The sequence below is a fragment of the Hemiscyllium ocellatum genome, chromosome 35 (assembly GCF_020745735.1).
Source record: "Hemiscyllium ocellatum isolate sHemOce1 chromosome 35, sHemOce1.pat.X.cur, whole genome shotgun sequence".
NCBI classification, from domain to species: Eukaryota; Metazoa; Chordata; class Chondrichthyes; order Orectolobiformes; family Hemiscylliidae; genus Hemiscyllium; species Hemiscyllium ocellatum.
In genome coordinates this window covers 40,807,501-40,829,608 of record NC_083435.1, presented here as the reverse complement: position 1 = coordinate 40,829,608, position 22,108 = coordinate 40,807,501, and the positions used below count along the sequence as shown (strand labels likewise).

General features: G+C 41.7%; 1 long non-coding RNA gene and 1 pseudogene across 1 annotated transcript; both read left to right on the top strand.

Moving 5' to 3' along the window:
• LOC132832797 (zinc finger protein 91-like) overlaps positions 1-21,765 on the top strand; it is a 29,682-nt pseudogene extending 7,917 nt beyond the window's left edge.
• Positions 4,783-17,914, top strand: LOC132832801 (uncharacterized). The gene is made up of 3 exons (XR_009646987.1): positions 4,783-4,921; positions 6,675-6,773; positions 17,728-17,914. It is a non-coding gene; the product is annotated as an uncharacterized LOC132832801 (long non-coding RNA).
• Positions 21,766-22,108: the final 343 nt, after the last annotated feature.

Genomic DNA, 22,108 nt, shown 5'->3' with positions numbered 1-22,108 from the left:
CTTAAATGTTTGCAAAGGACATCCCTACCAATTGATAGCTCAGAAAATTAAGTTAAGTACAACCAAGGGAAATAGATATACAACACTAACATGCTGTTGAGAACTGCACTGTCTCTGAAGGAATTTGATGCTGGTGCAGATTGCAAAATATTCCAGATTCAAGAAGCAACAATATGACATGCTCTGGAAATCATTAACCCAGACATTGGCTGTGACAGAAAAATGTCTTCCACTACTCAATGAGATGTAATTCTTCAAATGTTACAAGAAGTTATGATGAAAGAATGGACTAAAACCATTATGGACTCCTCTGTGACTATAAGAGAGTATTGGACAAACAGAGATGAAGTGATCACCCAAGATTGCATCTTGGTTATCCCTAAAGGTTATCCCTAAGGAGATGAGAAAAGAGATACAGAAACACATCCAACACAAAGCATCGTGGGATTGAGTCTAGTCTGAAAAAGGTAATAGAAGTGCTGTACTGGCCAAACATTAACAATGAGGTGAAGCACCACATCAGCCAGTGCAGTGCTTGTAATGAACATCAAGCTAAAGAAGATAAAAGAGATGATCATGACTCGTCACATCCCAGACAGCCCATGGATGAAACTTGGAATATACCTCTTCTCTCTCACTGAAACTGATTATCTTGTCACAGTCATCTATTTTTGAGACGTGGGGGGAGTTAGAGCAGCTGATGTCACCATCTCCCAGTGAGATTGTAGAATGTCTGAAACTACATCAGTCTTCATGAAGTTCATGACATTGTGATCAGTGGTAATGATCTCAGTTCACAAGTGAAGAATTCAGACATTTCCTGACTGATTGATTAATCCACACCACACATCATCTCCAAATTATCCCCAGTCAAATAAAAAGGCTGAGGCAGCAGTGAAAAAACATTTCATGAAATCCAGCAGACCACACAATTAGTGAGTGTCTGTACAGTTCAATTTGTTTTGATCACTGAACTCCTCTGGCCACTCTACAGACCCTGTAAATAATAGTGACAATGTAACAAGCTGTATGGAGCCACCGCACCTGAATGTGCTCCACATTTCTTTGAAATGATCATCCCAGTCGAGAGTGTGGTGCTGGAAAAGCACAGCAGGTCAAGCAGCATCCAAGGAGCAGAAGAATCAATGTTTCGGGCATGAAGGGCTTATGCCTGAAATGTCGATTCTCCTGCTCCTTGGATGCTGCCTGACCAGCTGTGCTTTTCCAGCACCGCACTCTCAACTCTGATCTCCAGCATCTGCAGTCCTCACTTTCTCCGAAATGATCATCCCAGAGAACTTCCTGATGAGATTGATGTGGAGGAGCTGGTGTTGGACTGGAGTTGACAGAGTTAAAAGGTTATAGTCCAATAGGTTTATTTGGAAGTACTGGCTTTCACAGAGCACTGCTCCTTCATCAGCGAGTTGTGGAGCATATGACCATAAGACACAGAATTTATAGCAAAAAGATTACGGTATCATGTAACTGAAATGATATATTGAACAAATCTGGATTGTTATTAAGTCTTTCATCTTTCAGAATGGGTTGCAGTTTTTGGTTCATTACTATGTAAATTCCAGAACTTCTTTTAAGTTACATTCTTGAGATAACTTAAGGTTTTATAACAAAGGGTGACATCTCAGCTCAGCTCCGAAAACTGCAACCCATTCTGAAAGATGAAAGACTTAACAACAAAATGAGTTTGTTCAATATATCATTTCACTTGCATGACATTGTAATCTTCGTAGAATCCCTACAGTGTGGAAACAGGCCCTTCGGCCCAACAAGGCCACACCAGCCCCCTCCGAAAGAGTAACTCAGCCAGACCCATTACTCCACCCCATTGTCCCATGCTTACCCCCGACTAATGCAGTAGCCTAAACATCTCCGAACACTATGAGCAATATAGCATGACTGATTCACCTAACCTGCACATCTTTGCATTGCGAGAGGAAACCAGAGCACCCGGAGGAAACTCATGCAAACACGGGGAGAATGTGCAAACTCCACACAGACAGTTACCTGAGGTTGCAATCAAACCCAGGTCCCTGGTGGTGTGAGGCAGCATTGCTCACCACTGAGGCACCCCTTTTGCTATAAATTCTGTGTCTTATGGTCCTATCCTCCATAACTACCTGATGAAGGAATAGTGCTCCGAAAGCTAGTGCTTCCAAATAAACCTGTTGGACAATAAACTGATGTTGTGTGATTTTTTTTAACTTATGAGATTGAAACCAACCTGATCTAATAAACAGGGTCTTCCCATCAAAACCAGCTCCCAATCTTAATGGACTGATCATGAACCAGGATGTGAGATTGTTACAATGTATGAGATGATTTGGTGGGGAGGGGTTTTACAGTAATCATTGTCCTGGTGTGTTTTTTTGGTGGTTTTGAGAATATGTGCATGCATTGAAGTGAGCCGGCTCTCGGGAGTGCATGTGGGGATATGAATTATAGACAGACCCTCTTCAGGTAACAGGGGTTTGACTAGTACCATGGGGAATGTTTGTACTGTCCTGGCTGGGAGGACTACTATTCTAAATATGGTGAGGAAGTTGAGGGTAAGTCTCTACAGACATGTGTTCCCTCAGCCCATCAGGCCTTTGATGTAATAATGGTGTGATAATTATACTCTTCCAAGATTTATTTTGTGTTCTGGGAAATGGCATGAGTCTTTTTCAACTGTTTTGTTATTTTGTTCGATTCAGTGTTTGATGTACACTGAATAAGGTAAAGGTAAAGTGACTGTAGTCCCAGGATTATTGTGTTGTTGTCTCCTGTACTTCCTTCAAACTATTTTACTATATTTGTTGCTCCTAATGTGCTGTCCTTTACATTAGTGAGATCAAACACAGACCAAATGACCACTTTGTTGAACAACTTCACTCCATGTGTAAGAATGACCCTAGCTTCCCAGCTACCTACCATTTCAATAAACCATCTTGCGCTCAAGAATCATTTTTGTCCTGTGCCTGCTGTAATGTTCCATTGAAGCACAACACCTCATTTTCCACTTCAGCCTCGAGGTCCATAACTTCAGAATCTTACCACATTATATCTGATCTCGATTTGTCTTCTCCCAACCACAGATATACACAACAGTCTTGTCTTCTTTTTATAATAGCAGAGAGGATCCATTATCTTCCTTTTATAATAGCAGAGAGGATCCATTATCTTCCCTTTCACATAGCAACAGGAGTGGATCATTCAGCCCCTTAAGCCTCAACATGGTCATGGCTGATCATCCAATTCAGTAGCCTGTTCCTGCTTTCTTCCCATATCTTTTGATCCCTTTTGCTCTAAGAAGTATATTTCACTCCTTTTTAAGAAAAATTCAATGTTTTGGCCTTAATGATATTATGGCAGAGAATTCTGCAGGCTCACCACTCTCAGGATGAAGAATTTTTCATCATCTTACTCCTCAATGTCCTAGTCCACATCCTTAAATTGTGACCCCTGGTTCTGAGCTCCCGGTCATTGGTAATCCTTCTACATTTACTCTGTTATGGTCTTGCTGGAATTTTACAGGTATCTTTGAGATCCCCCCACCATTCTTCTGAATACCTGTGAAAATAGTCTTAACCAATCCAGTCTCTCTTCATATATCATGAGGGAATCAACTAGGAGAAAGTGAGGACTGCAGGTGCTGGAGATCAGAGTCAAGAGTGTGGCGCTGGAAAAGTACAGCAGACCAGGCAGCATCTGAGGAACAGGAGATTCGATGTTTTGGGCATCGGGAATTCCTGATGAAGGGCCTATGCCCAAAACATCGATTCACCTGGTGCTCAGGTGCTGCCTGACCTGCTGTGCTTTTCCAGCACCACACTCTCGACTCTCTTCATACATCAGTCTTGCCATTCTAGGAATCAGTCTGGTAAATCTTCGTTGCACTTCCTCCCTTGCCAGAACATCCTTTCAAAGCTGTACGCAGTGCTCCATGCGTGATCTTACAAAATCAATCTACAATTGCAGCAAGACATTCCTGCTTCTGTACTCAAATCTTCTCACTGTGAAGACCAACATAGTTTGCCTTTTTCACCACCTGCTGCACCTGTATGCATATTTTCTGTGAAAGTGTACAAGGGCAGCCAGGTCTCATTGCGCCTTTCCTTTTTGCTATCTACTGTCAGATCATAATCTGCCTTCCTGTTTTTGCTTTCAAATTGGATGACCACATTATATTTCATCTGTCATGCATTTTACCTACTCATTCAACTTGTCACAATGAAGCATCTCTGTATTCTTCTCACAGTTCACCCAACCACCAAGCTTTGTGTCATCTGCACATTTGGAGATATTGCATTATCGGATCCTGGAGACTTATCGGCCTTATATCCCGTGAATCTCCCTAGCATCATTTACGTATTAATGCTGATTTATTTCAGTTCCTCCTTCTATGCAATATAATAATCAATGTAACTGTGAGCTGGGATACTGTCTCGATTAGTGGGTTTATAATTTCAAGTTCATAGGAAGTGGAACCTTCCATTAAAAAGAATCCTATTTGCAGGGGCGCGCATCCGTTTCCAGCGGCGTCTTCGTGAAGCCGCTCGAGCTCACGCGCTTTCAAATTTAAACTTCCGAACGTTCGGGTGCCAACCGTCGCTGTGTGGATAGGAACTACAATGCCCATCAGGCACCGCGGGCAGTTTTTCCCTGATTCCATATTGCAGACCTTTTCTGCTCTGACGCGTGGCCCACATGCATCATGGGTAATGTAGTTCGGAGCGGGGTTGTGAGCGGTTTGGATGAGTTGAGCTGAGTCCCTGAGGGGGTTTTAAACAACCTCAGTGAAGGGGGAGCTTTCTGGGCTTGGGGCTGTAATTCAGTCACGTTTGAGGAGATGGCCTGTCCCTCCCTCCATCAAACACAGGAAGGTACCTCCAGAGAAAATCTCTTCAACATTCTCTCATCAAATGTGAGTTTTTTTTTCTCTCTGAAATGTCCGATATATCGCTGGAGATGTTGGGTTTCACAAGATTTAGACAGACCTGATTAATGTTGACATCTGTTGTTCTGTTATAGATATTACTGTCCCAAAATGAAACATTCTAACATTAATTACAGGAACATTTTGTCAATAAGGATTTGAATGTTTTAGTTCTGTACGTGGGACAACTTGTGAGGTAAGTTATTGGTCTTGGTGTCCAAGGAACAGTAACAACGCCGAGACCAAATTGGCTGAGTTATTTAAAAAAAGAGATTAACGGTCAATAAACATGTTTTAAGCCGAAGGAAGGTTTGTAGAGTGTTCCCCAGGGATTGATATTAGGTTTTGCTTTTCCTGCTATGTGAGAAATAAAACTCACAGTATAATAACTTTCAGTCTGAGTCAAAATCTGAAGCAGCGAATTTTATTGAAATCTTCTTGCAAGAAGGGGTGACCAGTGGGCACACACATTCAGGGATTGCTTTACAATTTATACAGTTTTAATTTTTGTACTCCCCGTTTACCTCATAGGTCTTCATACCCCATCAACCCCCCCCCCCCCCAATGTGTTCTGCCACTACCCAGCTGCGCTCCATCCTTATTACTTACCCCCTTCTCCAAGTTGGCGACCCTCACCTCTGTAAGTGCTGACATAAAGGAGATTTTACTAAACTTGCATCTTGATGTTCACTTTATCTGTTTGCTTGTAACATCTTCCATTGTTCATAGGTACATTCCATTCCTGAATATACATTTTAACAATGTGTCTTTTCTTGTCTAGTTTATGCGTTTTAGCTCTCTCAGCTATTTTGCTGAGACTGTAAATTATTTAAACTATGATGATGAAAGAAATTATTTGCTAGAATAATTATGCACTAAAGTTAGTACCCAATTATCCACAATTATACTCTAAAGTTAGTAATTATTTACCTATATCCCACATGCTATATTACTGAGCTGGATCCTGGTGTGCAGGTTACAATTTAATTCAGTTCGGAGATGACGCAAAACTTGGAAGAATTGTAATGTGCGAGAAGTGTTGTGGCTACTTCTATTAATTAATTACTAGAGATCGAGTACAGGTTAACAATTATTTTATTGAAGCTGGGAGAGCTCCAACTCAATTAAACTGAAGTAAAACTCTGAAGGCGCAGGGGGAAATCTTATAGCACTCATTTGGTCACATCAGCTCATTATTCAACTTCCAGTATTGCTTCATACAAACATAAAAAGAATCACAACTATCCATTCTAGATAATTGATTAATGTTGTTAACATCTTCTTCACCCTGTCAGGACGCATTTCATTTTATTTTAGTTAAAAATCACACAACACCACGTTATAGTCCAACAGGTTTATTTGGAAGCACTAGCTTTCGGAGCACTGCTCCTTCATCAGGTGGTTATATCTTATTTTCGATAGTGTAGTTTCAGTGGCTGCTTCCCCTTTACTCATTTTGTTATATTGCCTTCTATTGTTGCTTACATTCCTGCTGATTCTTAGACTCATTTCTAAGATGTTTAATGTCTGTTGTTTTCTCTAATCTGAAAATCTTTGTATAACCCTATCAGGTTAAAAATATAAATTCACTCTATCAGGTAACAGTGTAGAATTCCAAAACGACATAGACAGGTTAATGGGTGGGTGAATCTGGAGTTCCAAAGCAGAGGAGTGTGAAGTTGTGCACTTTGATTGGGAAGAACATAGAATCGTAACCCCTGTTTTATGTTGTATTTCAAAGGGCATGCAAGAACACCAGGATCTGGATGTTTATGTGGATAGATCATTGAATGTGGTTGGATTGCTGCAGAACATGTAATATCCCTATAAAAGCAAGGAGGTAATGTTGAACTTGTAGAAGATACTATATAGACCTCAACTGAAATAATGTATATAGGTGTGGTTGGCACATTGTAGAATGGATGTGAACTCATTGGAGAGAGCGCAGAAGTGATTTACATGAATGGCTCCTGGAATGAGAAACACTGCCTGTCAGTTTGGTGGGAGGTAAATTCAATAGAGGTATTCAAGAGGGCATTGGATGATTATGTGCATAAAAATAACATGCAAGGGTATGGAATAAATGTGAGAGATTAACACAAGTTTATGATGCTCATTTGAAGAACTGGTGCAGCCACATCCTGCTGAATGGTTTTTTCTTGACTAATACTCTGTGAGATCTGCTCTAATGATCACTCTAACGTGCAAGTTATTGACACGGCTCTTATTCATACATAGTCAACATCTATTTTTGTCCCACCAGATAAATTACATCTCCATGTTAGTAGCTCATTAAAAACCAGTAATCTGTTGATGAGGTTTTATGGTCAATTTTGAGAGTGCGGTGCTGGAAAAGCGCAGCAGGTCAGGCGGCATCCAAGGAGCAGGAGAATTGACGTTTCAGGCATATAAGCCCTTCATTAGGACACGTCTATTTTCCTGCTCCTTGGATGTTGCCTGACCTGCTGTGCTTTTCCAGCACCACACTCTGGACTCTGATCTCCACCATCTGCAGTCCTCACTTTCCCCTCCTTTATGGTCAATGTGTCCTTTCTCAGTAATTTTAGCAGCAAGGTGAAGGGTTCGAGTTGCAGACTTGGACCTGAATCCCTGGTTGGTTTGGTCACCAGGTACAGAGCATAGTAGGAAGGAGTGTACCCAATTCTGGATTTTACATCTCAGAGTTGTGGACAATACTTACACTTTTACACAGTTCATAGAAAAAGATTAGGAGAAAGTGAGGACTGCAGATACTGGAGATCAGTCAAAGTGTGTCGCTGGAAAAGCACAGCAGGTCAGGCAACATCCAAGAAGCAGGAGAATTGATGTTTCCTGATGAAGGGCTTATGCCTGAAATGTCAACTCTCCTGCTCCTTTGTTGCTGCCTGACCTGATGTGCTTTTCCAGTGCTACACTTTCTGACTCTGACTCTTCAGCATCTGCAGTCCTCACTTTCTCCAAATCATTCTGAAGGGGAAGGAGAAATTTTTGACAGAATCACGGGGAAAGGAGATGGTGCGTACTTTTGTGGATCACATGATTAATGTTTTTGTATTTGTTGAGGATGGGAGTGGTCTGGCAGGGACTTATAGAGTCATAGTCATAGACCCTTCGGTCCAAGCTGTCCATGCCGACCAGATATCCCAAACCAATCTAGTCCCACCTGCCAGCACCCGGCCTATATCCCTCCAAACTCTTCCTATTTACATACCTATCCAAATGCCTCTTGAATGTTGTACCAGCCTCCACAACATCCTCTGGCAGCTCATTCCATACACGTACCACCCTCTGCGTGAAAAAGTTGCCCTTTAGGTCTCTTTTATATCTTTCCCCTCTCACCCTAAACCCATACCCTCTAGTTCTGGACTCCCTGACCCCAGGGAAAAGACTTTGTCTATTTATCCTATCCATGCCCTTCATAATTCTGTAATAAGGTCACCCCTTAGCCTCCGACACTCCAGGGAAAACAGCCCCAGCCTGTTCAGCCTCACCCTGTAGCTCAGATCCTCCAACCCTGGCAATATCCTTGTAAATCTTTTCTAAATCCTTTCAAGTTTCATAGCATCTTTCCCATAGGAAGAAGACCAGAATGGCACACAATATTCCAACAGTGGCCTAATCAATGTCCTATACAGGCACAACATGACCTCCCAACTCCTGTACTCAATACTCTGACCAATAAAGGAAAGCATACCAAACTTCTGCCAATGGCAAGGAGTGATTTCTCAGAGTTATCTATAGGAGGCATCTGGGTATTCCATAGGAGAGACTTTGGGTGGTTTTAAGTCAAAGAGGGTGATCTACAGGAGTAACAGTATATCAACTGTCGGAGTGGGCACAATATATAGGGGTCACTGGGTGCGATGTATAGGGGTCACTAAGTGCAGTGGATTAGAGGACACAACAGTTCAACTAAGTTCTTCAATGCATAGTAAATTGAGATGCTAGATCAGAAGAGATTGGCAAATTTTATTCTGTCATTAGAATTGAGAGTAAACTTGTTAAAACTAATTCACAAAAACTCATCATGAGTTAAACCTTAAACATAAAAGTGGACATCAATCCTGAGCAAAATCAGAGGCCAAAAATAATTATTCACATTAAAAATAACAGAATGTGAATAATACACAACAATAGTTCTCCATGAGTCAAAAAGTTTGGCGCTGGAAACGCACAGCAGGTCAGACAGCAACCGAGGAGCAGGAGAGTTGACATTTTGGGCATAAGCCCTTCATCAGGAAACATCAATTCTCCTGCTCCTCAGATGCTGCCTGACCTGCTGTGCTTCTTCAGCGCTAAACTTTTTGACCCTTCAGAATGATTGTTTTCTCTGAGCTGATTTCCTGAACTGATACGCTTTGTTCAAGTCAGTAATTTGTTTTGATCCTTCATTACTCCACTGATTTCATGAAAATGTGTTCAAATGATTATCCAGTCTGGGTACTGAAAGATGAACCAATCAAGGCATTGAAAAGATGTCCAATATCAAATTAAGTTTGGGAATGAAATGTGGTCAATATTTATTACAAAACCAGTAATTCTGGCAAGAATTTCAGTTATTTGTAATAATGTATTCATAGAATCACAGAGATGCACAGCACAGTAACAGACCCACATGTCCAACTCATCCATGCCAACCAGATGTCCTAAATTGATCTAGTCCTATTTGCCAGCATTTGGACCATATTCCTCAAAAGCCTTCTATTCAGATACCCATCCAGATGTCTTTTAACTATCGTAATTGTACCAGTCTTTGACAGCTCATTCCATTCACACACCACCCTCCGTGTGAAGAAGTTGCCCCTTAGGTCCCTTGCCCCAGCCTATTCAGCCTCTCCTAGGAGAAAGTGAGGAATGAAGATGCTGGAGATCAGAGCTGAAAATGTGTTGCTGGAAAAACGCAGCAGGTCAGGCAGCATTCCTAAAGTTCAAACCCTCTAACCTTGGCTACATCCCTGTAAATCTTTTCTGAACCCGTTCAAGTTTCACAACATCCTTCCTATAGCAGGGAGACCAGAATTGAACACTGTATTCCAAAAATGGTCTATCCAATGTTCTGTACAGCTAAAATATGACCTCGCGCATACCAAACATCTTCCCTATCCACCTGCGAATCCACTTTCAAGGAACTATAAACTTGCACTCCAGGGTGTCTTTGTTCAACACGCTCCCTCAGACCTTACCAATAAGTGTATAAGTCCTGCTCTGATTTGCCTTTCCAAAATGCAGCACCTCACATTTATCTAAATTAAACTCCATCTGCCACTCCTCGACACATTGGCCCATCTGATCAAGATCCTGTTGTATTATGAGGTAACCTTCTTTGCTGTCCATTACACCTCCAATATTTGGTGTCACCTGCAAACTTTATACTAACCTATGTTCACATCCAAATCATTTATATAAATGACAAAAAGCAGTGGACATTTATGACAGTTTACAATGCCTCATGCAGAAGTGGAACAGCAATGGATTTGCAGGGATCTTGATAGATATTCTATGCATTTAACAATCAATATGGCTATGATGGATATTTATAGACTCAAATAACATAATCTGGTTGAAACTGTATCAATTCATTGATTTATTAAGGTTTGTGGGCAGTAATCTGGAGCTTCAGCGATGTTGTATCATTGTAATTGCAGGTTTCACGTCAGTGTTTATCATCTGAACTTGGCTCCCAACAACATGGTTAAATGGAAAACCTGTGATTACTTTCTACAGTTGTTTTCTGTGACTGGTCACAGATTGTTTTCTGATGACTATGGAGTGAAAGTATAAAGGTTTGAGGCGCCTCGGTTTGAATACATCTCCCTAAATGGTGCTGAAGATTCTGGCCTCGATTTACTCCTTAAGCCAGTTAATATTGGAGATCTAAGTTGTACTGTTCCTTGGTACAATTCTCAAATCATTTGTGTCCCTCATGAAGCTTTCTGCTTGCTATTGCTTCAGGGCTAATTTTCTGATTTGTCCAGGGGTGAATGGCAATGACTTGACTGAAAAGGGGAGAGGTTGTAAGAGAAACTGCATGAAGCTGCCATCCTATCATCTGCAGAACTTTTTATTTTGATGTGATTTCCTCAGACGTTTTTGCCATGAGGTCAATGTCCAAGTCACAGTCACTCCTTAAGTATTGGTAATGCCTTGTGCAGGGAGTTACTCCCTGATTCCAATTGCCACTCCCTGCTTTACAGTCTCATTCCCCAGTCAGAATCAATATATTGTCTGGAGAGTGACTGCCATGTAGATTATGACTTTTATATCCTTATGGAGTTGATAGTTAATGAAGATTTGTCTACCTGTATACCCTGTGCTGACAGATTCATCTTTTCTGAGCTCATCCTGGCAGCATTTGATGAGGAGAAGGTCACATCCCCACGTTGGTGTGGTGCTCTTTATTTAAATAGCTTAATGAGGACCAAAAAGCATATTTCCAAGTGTGCAATGATAGAACTACAGTTTCATCAGAAACAAGCTCTGACTATCACTAACTACCCACATCCGTTCTGAGCCTCCCCCACCACAGCACTTTCCTCGTAATCACAGCAGCAATGACCCTATCCCCTACTCCCGAATTCAATGGGTCAACAGCGTAAATACCTGTCATTTTATTGTCTCAAAATTGGTCACCCTGGAGTGTTATGGACCAGGCTAGACACCCTCAAACTATTTTAAGCAGGTAGCCTAGACCTGAACTTTTTCTTATTGTAAAGGTGAATGTGAAGTAGCTATTCCAAGCGTGATGCAACTGGTCAAACTACTTGGCTTCAAACAAAATAATTTAGTTAAACACTACAGTTGAAGCATGAACAAAAGAAACAGGAATTTAGAATAACTTAACAATTGGAAAACTTAACTGACTTGATACAGAAATTAACTAATTAACTATTCCAATATAGGAACATCCCTTAAACACAGCCTTTGGGAAAGGGGTAAATTCAATCACAGATTCTTACAGGCAGGGGGGACCTTCTTCCAGAGAAATTCAGAAGAAATTCAAAAGAATTTGTTGCTGAAGTTTGCAACTCCTTTAGACTCTTACATCTTGTGACTGCCCCAGCTAATACAAGCTAGAAAAACCCTGAACTGGGAGAACTGACCACTTCCCTTCCATTGTTAAACTAGACGCTTCAGTATCTCTGTCTTGACGGCCTCTCCTCGAAAGAACATGGACAGAATAACCTTTTTAAAGTGACAGCATTGTCACTGGAGCCAATCTCCAAGTCACAGTTATTTCCTAACTAAAGAGTCTCCTCTAGGCATCATATTACTCGCTGAGCAATGTGCTGTTCCCAGAGTACAATCATTCCACAAATCAGTGTCACTCCCTGAGGAACGTTGCTTTTCAAGCATTGGTTCAATCTCCTTATCTCGTCATCTCTCTGCTCCTATGTCCTCCCTCTTGTGTTTCCTTCTTCGCAAAAGAAATCTCAAAACTCGCTTCCCTGTTCTCAGCTAATCCCATTATGGCACAGCAACACTGCCTTGACTGTTGAGGATTTACCTCTCTTCTGACTTGCTGTTAAACCCATCCCACACTAATGTTATCAGTTTGAAATCTTCTGAAGATGAAGAACGATATTCTCACATTAGAAATCTCTGTCAAGCATTTATCAAGGGAACTGAGACAACAGCTGCAGCAAGTGAGGATTTATTCAGGTGGGACAATGTCAAGTTTAAATATCCACCTCATCTGCTGCTCAAAGTCACCTCCATTTCTCTGGTCAGTTCCAAACACTTCTGGAAACTGGCGTTACACCAGAAATATTTGGATTGACTGTGAGAGACGTCAATCAGAGAGTCCACCCACTCTGCCCATTGTCTCCTCTTCCTCTTCCAGAGCTGGTTCACTTCCTATAGGGACTGAGAACCAAGTGAGGAGGTGAGTGAAGGAGCAGCTTTTATACAAATTGTATCCCATAATATCCACACCAATCTTCAGGCAGTCTGACTATCCTGTGGGTAATCAGGGGTGCAAGTGTCCCTTATGCTGTGTGAGAAGATCCAGCTGAGAGAGCTATTTACCCGGTGCTTTGTGCTGAACTGTTTGAATGGAGCTGTTTGTTTAATATTGAGTGTGTTTATTGGAAGCATTTCCCTCTGATTTCCAGCTAGGTTTTGTGGATGGCTCATTCTTGAATATGAGAAGGTGAGATGTAATTATCGGAGATGTGCAGAGTGAGGATTCTTACTGATTTTTCTTACTGAGTTCTCTGTTTATGTTTGGAGTTGATTTATTATCCTGGGTACTGCTAATTGGCGAATGAATTGTGGATGGTGGAGAAGAGAATGGGGAGAGTGGGTGTGCTCTCTGATTGACATCTCTCACACCCAATCGAAATATTCCTGGAGCAGTATGAGATTCCCGAAGCTTGGGAAACTGACCAGTGAAATGTCGGTGACGTTGAGCATGATGTGCTAGGATGGGCGCCGCTACATCAATCCATAGAAAACTCAACACTGTCCAGGACAAAGAAATCTGCTTAGTTGTGTTATGGACAAGACTAAGCCCCCTCAAAATATATTCAGAAGATAGTCTAGACCCTATTTGCTTCTTATGTGAAAGATAAGTGTAAGATCTTGTGTTCTGGATGCAATTTGATTGGTCAAATTACCAGGCTTCAAACGAACACACTTCATATACTATAAGTAAAATACAGACAAAAAGAAATTAAATTAAAGAATTGGCTTTACTGGAACTATCAAATTGCTTAACAAAACAATATATATTAACTACTACTAATTAACTGCTCCAATATTGTAACATCCCATAAACACACCCTTGGCAAAGGCAAATTCAGTGGAATAGATTGTCGCACATGCAATTCCAGCAACAGGAAGAAAACTCCAGCTTTTAAATATTACGGAGAGAGTAAACGAGTTTCCATATTCCACATCAAGACCCAGCAACTGCTGAAAGCAAAAACTAAAAGAAATCTTGGTTCTGTGGGAGCTTGACTCCATCCATTGAGACTGCTTCAATTGTTCCAACTTAAAATAAAACAAGGCATCACAAGCTATTTACTTTATTGGATTCAAATAGACAGCTTATTACGTCTCTTAAAAAAAAGCCTGGTTAAAATACACCTCTTAAAGCCATAGTATTGTCACAACTGGCATTCTATCCACTACCTTGAACATTCAGTTCTTACACCACTGCCACACTGCTTCGAAAATACCTTATAAACCTATGAATTCTCTGACTTAGAAGGACAAGGAATAGCAATGATTGGTTGGGATATGGAGTTTAGGCCAAAGTCAGAACAATCAAGAACATATTGACTACTACGGCAGATTAGTCATAGAGGTGGACAGCATGGAAACAAGCCCTTTGTCCCAACTTGTCCATGCCTCCCAGTTTTCACAATTCAAACTAGTCCCATTTGCCTGTGTTTGGTCCATATCCCTCCATACCTATCCCATTCTTGTACCTGTCCAAATGTTTCTTAAATGATAAAATTATAATCGTGTCTACTACTACCTCTGGCAGCCCATTCCAGACACTCATCACCCTCTGTGTGAAAAAATTGCCCTGTGTGCCCTTTTATATCTCTCCCTACTCACCTTAAACCTAAGCCCTCTAGTTTTAGACTCCTACCATGGGGAAACACTTGTGGCTATCTACCTTATCAATGCTTCTCATGATTTTATAGACTTCTATAACATCACCCCTCATTTTCCCATGCTCCAGGAAAAAAAGTACCAGCATATACAAACTCTCCTTATAACTCAAACCTTCCAGTTCAGGTAGCATCCTAGTAAATCTTCTCTGCATTCTTTCTAGTTTAATAAGATCCTTTCTATAGTGGGGCAACCAGAACTACACGCTGTACTCCAATGTCTTTTATAGCTGCATCAAGACATCCCAACTCCTGGACTCAGTGCTCTGACTGATGAGAGCAAGCATGCTGAAAGCTGCCTTCATTACCCTGTCTAGCTATGACTCTATTTTTAAGGAGCTATGAACCTGAATCCACAGATCTGTTTGTTCTGTAATGCTGCCAAGGGTCCTACCATTGACTGTGTAAGTCTTGCCTTAGCAAAATACAACATCTAAATCAAGTTCCATCTGCTATTCCTCAGATCACTGGCCCAATTGATCAAGATATTACCGCATTCCCAGATAACTTTCTTCGCTGTCCACTATACCGCGAATCTTGGTGTCACCTGCAAACCTACTAACTATACCTCCTAAATTCTCCTCCAAATTATTTATATAAATGATGAATGAGAGTGGACCCAGCACCAATCCCTGTGGAACACTGCTGGTCACAGTCTGAAAAAAAACACTCTACCACCACCTTCTGCCATCAAGCCAATTTTGTATCCAGTTGGCTAGCTCTCCCTAGATCCCATGAGATTTAAGCTGACTCAACAACATACCATGCGGTACCTTGTCAAAGGCCTTGCTAAAGTCCATGTAAGCAACATCATCATACTGCCCTTATCTACTCTCTTGGTCAGTCCTTCAAAAACTTAATCAAATTCGTGAAACATGATTTCCCATGCACAAAGCCATGCTGACTATGCCAAATGAGTCCTTATCTCTCCAAATACTTGTAGATCCTGTATCTCAGAATCTCCTCTAACAACTTACCCACTATGGACATTAAGCTCACCAGTCTGTAGTTGCCAGGCACTTCTCTGCAGCCTTTCTTAAATAAGGGCATAACATTAGCCAACCCCAGTCTCCAAGCGCCTGTGGCTATTGATAATGTAAATGTCTCCACTAGGGGCCTCCCAATTTCCTCCCTAGACTCCCATGGTCCAGGGATTTATCTGGCTTAATATGTTTTAAGACTTCCAGTACCACCTCTTCTGTAATGTGGACTTTTTTAAGACATCACCTTAAGACGGTAAATACTGACAAGAAATATTAATTTAGGATCTCACCCATCTCTTGTGGCTCCACACATTGATAACCTTGTCGATCTTTAATAGGTCGTGTTCTCTCCATAGTTACTCTTTTGCCCTTCATGTACTTGTAGAATCTCTTTGGATCCTCCTTTATCTTATCTTCCAAAGCCAGCTCATGTCCTCTTTTAGCCCTCCTGATTTCTCTCAATGTACTCCAACACTCTCTGTACTTCTCAAGGATCCCTTGATCCCAGCTGCCTTTACATGTCACATGCCTTCTTCTTTTTCAAGACCAGGACTCAATAACTCTAATCATCCAGAGTTCCCTACTCCTGCAAGCCTTACCCTTTGCTCTAACAGGAACATTCTGGCCCTGAAGCCTCATGAACTCACTTTGTAAGCCTCCCACTTACCAGACATCCCTTTGCCTACAAACAGCTTCCCTGAATCAATTCTTGAAATTTCCTGTCTAAGACTATTAAACTAGCCTTGCTCCAATTTCACTCTAACTTGTGAACCAGACATATCCTTTTTTATAGCTATTTTAAGAGTACTGTAATGGAATTATGGTCACTGGTCCCAAAGTGCTCCCCCACTAACACTTTGGTCGCTTGCACTGCCTTATTTCCCAAGAGGAGGTCAAGTTTTGTCCCTTCTCTAGTAGAGCCATCTACTTCCTGCATGAAAAATTTTTCCTGACCGACTTAACAAATTTCTCTCCATCGAAGCCCTTAACATTATGACAATCTCAGTTGATGTTCGGAAAGTTACAATCACCTATTATTAAAACCCTATTATTCTTGCAGCTATCTGTGATCTGTTTACATATTTGCTCCTCGATCTCCTGCTGACTACTAGAGGGCTTCTTGTACAATACTATCAAAATAATCTCCCCCTTTTTATTTCTCCATTCTACCCAGTTAGACTCAGTGAACGAACTCTCTAGAATGTCTGCTTTCAGTACCGTGATGTCCTCCCAAATCAAAATTGCAACTCCCCCCTCCTTGCTTGACTCCTCTTCTGTCCTTCCTATAGCATCTGTACCTTGAGACATTGAGCTGCCGATCCTGTCTCTCCCCTAGCCATGTTTTTGTAATAGCTATAGTATCACAGTCCGTGTACCCATTCATGCTCTGAGTTAATTTGCTTTGCCTGTCAGGCCTCTTGCATTGAAATAAATGCAGTTTAACTCAGACTTCCCTTGCTCCCTGCAGTGCTCTTGCCTGTCCTGTTTGGTACTGGGATTACCAACACCGCCTTTACTGTCCTCATCCTCCTGCACTGTCCTCATCCTTCTCTTTTGTCTCACTACTGCTTTGGATCACACGCCATTGCCAGACTAGTTTAAACCCTCTAGCGAATCTCCTTGCCAGGTTATTGGCTCTCCCTCCAGGTCAGGTGCATCCCTCCCTCTTTTGGTAACTTCTACCCCAGAAGAAATCCCAATGATCAAAGAATCTGAATCCCTGCCCCCTGCACCAGCTGTCAAGCCACGCATTCATCTGCCAAATCCTCCTATTCTCACTAACCAGAAGTAGTCCAGAAATTACTGCACTTGTTAGATTGGGGGCTGAATAGCTTAGCTCCTAGTTCTTGTTTGTAAATGCAAAGGAACACCACCATTTGCCAATTCCTCTTCAGAGCCCACAGTCTGTCTTGAAACTGTATTGCTATTGTTACGCTGCCACCAGTTCAAAATCCTTTAACTCCATTCCTAACAGTGCTTTGGATGTCCCTACACCACCATGGACAGCAGTGGTTGATGAAATAGCTTAGCATCTCCTCTTCAGAGCAATTAGAGATGGGAACAAATGACAACTTACACAGAAAATTGTATCCAATGAAGAAATTTTTAAAAAATTTACTAAGGAATAATTCCCTCGAGTAAAGGAGTAGAAGGAGTTGGAGGAAACATGTTTTATTTTCCTGTTTTACAGAACGATTGCAGTACAACACCAGAGAATACAGAGGATAGACACCGCAGATAGATGCTGACCATCACCCAAGGAACAGCTGCAAAACTGTGCGAAGGCATTCAGTCCTGGTGTAGCATTGTTCAACACAGAAGGTTGGGCCATCATCTGGAAATCAGTTGGGTCAAGGGACCATTGACAGATCTGAAACTGGTTAGTGGTGTGGAACCTTCCATCAAAACCAACCTTTCTGAAGGTTTGGCTGTGGGTGATCATCAAGCCTCATAACCCACTGACACATTCCTGCAGGGGAGAGGCTGTTCAAGAGTGAGCTCTATTCGTGAGATTTCACACAATCATCAATGCTCATGAATCAGCAACACATTCACATTGGGGAGAAGGTATTCAATTGTGAGGTTTGTGATAAGGGCTTTTCACAGTTATCAGGCCTGGTGAATCATCAGCGCATTCACACGGGGAAAAAATCATTTTTGTGTGAGGTATGCAATAAATCATTTCTGCAGTCATCAAAGCTCCTTGTGCACCAACTCATTCACACAGGGGAAAAGCCTTTCACGTGTGAAGTGTGTATCAAATCATTCTCCCAGTCATCAACCCTGCGTAAACACCAACGCATTCACACAGGCGAGAAACCATTCAGGTGTGAGGTGTGCGAGAAATCATTCTCACAGTCAGAGAACCTCTGCAGACATCAACGCATCCATACAGGGGAGAAGCTATTCAAGTGTAAGGTCTGTGACAAGTCATTCTCTGACTCATCTAGACTCCTGCGCCATCAAAGGATTCACACGGGGGAGAAGCCATTCACATGTGAGGTGTGTGATAAATCTTTCTCCGTGTCGTCACATCTCCGTGTGCATCAACGCATCCACACAGGGGAGAAACCTTTCAGATGCAAAGTGTGTGACAAAGTATTCTCGCAGTCAGAAAACCTGCGCACACATGAACGTGTTCACACAGGGGAGAAGCCATTCACGTGCGATGTGTGTGACAAAAAGTTTGCACAGTCAGGACAACTCCGTATACACCAACGCATTCACACAGGGGAGAAGCCATACATGTGCAAGGTTTGTGACAAATCATTCTCTGACACGTCAGGTCTCCTGCTTCATCAGAGGATTCACACAGGGGAGAAACCATTCACATGCAAAGTGTGTGACAAATCATTCTCGGTGTCATCAACACTCCACAAGCACCAACGCATTCACACAGGGGAGAAGCCATTCACATGCGAAGTATGTTTCAAATCATTCTCCGATTCATCATACCTCTGTAGACATCAACGTATTCATACAGGAGAGAAACCATTCATATGTGATGTGTGCAATAAATCATTCTCAAGGTCATGCAACCTGCTGCTCCATAAGAGGATACATACAGGGGAGAAACCATTCACTTGTGAAGTTTGCAATAAATCGTTCTCGTCATCTTCGACCCTCCGCACACACCATCACGTTCATACTGGGGAGAAACCATTCACGTGCGAAGTGTGTGACAAATCGTTCTCTCAGTCAGGGATCCTTCGCACACACCAACGCATCCACACAGAAGGCAAACCGTTCAAGTGTGAAGTGTGTGACAAATCATTCTCGCAGTCAGAAAGCCTCCACAGACACCAGTGCATCCACACAGGGGAGAAACCATTTATGTGCAATGTATGCAACAAATCATTCTCAAGGTCCTGGAATCTCTTGTTCCACCAGAGGATTCATACAGGGGAGTAAAAGGTTTGTGATAAATCTTTTCTGATATCTTTGATGACCTAGGACGTTACAAGATTCACACAGAAAAGAAACTCTTCAGTGCAATATTTATGACAAGGCCTTCACATGGAATTTCTCCTGGTCCATCAACACACGATTGCAGGATCGGAACCCTACTGCATGTATTCTGTAATGAAGCCTCCACAAAGTTCTCTTGTCTCTCAGAACATTGACAGTCCCACATGGGAACCATATACCCAAGTATTTGTCAGTCTCTCATTGAATGTGAATTCCTTCCCTAACAGCATTGTCGATCTACCTACAGAACAAAGACTACAGTAGTTGAAGATGACAGCTCACCACCACTTTTCAAGGCCATCTAGGGACAAACAATAAATGCTGGCCCTGCCAGCTATGACCATGTCCCATGAGTGAATTTTAAAAGTTGCGCACAAACTCACCTTGCAGGGTGTTCAGTAGGACTGGGACACAGAAAAAAAAGCAGTTTTCACTCCCATCAAACAATTAGTGATCACAACACTGTGTTGTCAACAATGGAGTCACCCTGCTTTGTGGTGCCAGGACTGAGAGAAACCCCTTACAACGAGGACAACCAATTGTATTATCCAGAGGGTTAACACAAACTGAACAACGCTGTACATAGATGATATTTAAGTATCTGATTGTTGTGTTCTGGATATTGTGGCTGGTAAAGAATGTGACTTCATGTACAGAGATGTAACTGGGAAGTGAAATACAAGCAAGGGAAGCAGATATACATCAATGACAGTGCAGCACTCGATAGCATATCTAAGAAGGAGGTTGATGCTGATACACAGTGTGATATAGTCTAGATTCAATAAGAAGCAACAGCATGACATACTTCAGGAGGCATTGGCCCAATGCAAACATTAGTGCAGATCTTCTAGTCTCGAGATCATCAGCTACTGCTCTTAAAGCACAAAATATGCAATGAAACCCCTTGCAAGTTCAAACATACTAACCCGATGGGAATTTCCTGAGAAGTTGCAAAGTCCAATGGGGAAAAAGCCTCTAAAAAGTCTCCAAATCTGAATTAGTATCAGAGAGTTTGTTCAGTTCCAATATGCTCTTATAAATTCTGTTTTATTCTCCTGTATTTTTAATTGTGGACTGAAATGAGAAAAGAACTGTTTTAAAATCAAGAATTGCTGGAGGATTGTTGACTGGTTTGAAAGCAAGTAACCTGACTGTCATTGCAGGCATCGTTCATATAGCTGCTGATTGCAGCAGTACCTGAAATGTATGTTGCAGTCAAGTTAGAACCATAGAGTTGTGTACAAGGCAGCTTTGGCAATTAGTAACTGACTGGAGCAATGATCAGTTCTCGTTGACAATGGCCTTCTGCCTGCCAATAACTGATTGGTTTGGGGCAGCTTGGAGCTGCATATGTTCTCTGGAACAAAAACACCTAGCAATCTGAAGAAAACGCAGTTTAATTTTCCTTCAGCAGTTGCAGTAAATGATATTTTCTAATTAATCAGTTCGCAACTTGATAAAAGGGTGAACTGGTCCCCATGTCAAACCAGTGAAAAACATCTGAAGAAGGAAAACCAACATCCACAAGAATCATCTCTGGAATGCTATGAACAGGAACCACTCTCACTTATTTCCCTCTGTATCTGTGTGTAAAGGAGAGTTTGAAAGGGTATTAGACTTTTAACGAGTAGACTAATATGCCAGAAGTTCCTTATTGTTGATCTGTAGCTAGAGTCTGTTTACTTGTCAGATATCGTCATTGTTGTTAAGTACAGAAATATAGTCAGTATTTTCTGTTATTTTGGGTATAAAGCACATATAAATCGGAGATTTCTATGTGCGTTTTAATGTCTGTAATTTTTGTGATATCTCTAAGGCTTGATTTCCAGTGTGCTACCCCAGCAAGATGTAACATTTAACTGAATAGTTGCCCAGGAGATTTTAAATCCCAAGCTAATGTCTGACCCATTGACTATAGCCAACTGATTCCCACCACCTCTGATTCTTGGCTGGACAACTTCACTATCTGACCCAACTGGCCACCTTCCCAGACACAACCTGACCATCTCCAATACCCGATCACCTCTGATCAGACAGAACTCCCCTCCTGACAACCCCTCCTGACCTGACTAACACCCAACTTAATTGTCCATTCTCCCAGCTGCCATTCAACCCATTAACTACACTAGCCCCTACTTACCTCATCCATCTACCCATCTTGACCATTCACACATTGATCCTTTTATATCATAACATTCACACTGGACCTTTATCTTGGGCAGCTCGCTCCGTAAATAAAAGATATGTCTTTTGCATTGATTCTCTTCACTGCTGCCTGTATAGATTCCTGTACTGATTCTCTTCTGTGCTCTCTGTGAATTAATGCATTGGCTCGCTTCACTGAGTCATTGAGGTTTTATAGAATGGAAAGAGACCCTCGGCCCATCATGCTTGTGTTTATTCATATCCCATTTTTTAGCACTTGACCTACAGCCTTGTATGCTATGGCTATTCAAGTGCTTATTTGAATACTTCTTAAATGTGTTGAGGGTTCCCACCTTTTACATAGTAAGTTCCAGATATCCACTAGACATATGTTGAAAAATATTTCCTCAAACCCTGCTAAACCTCCTGCTCATAGAGCCTTCCTGTCCACATTTTAA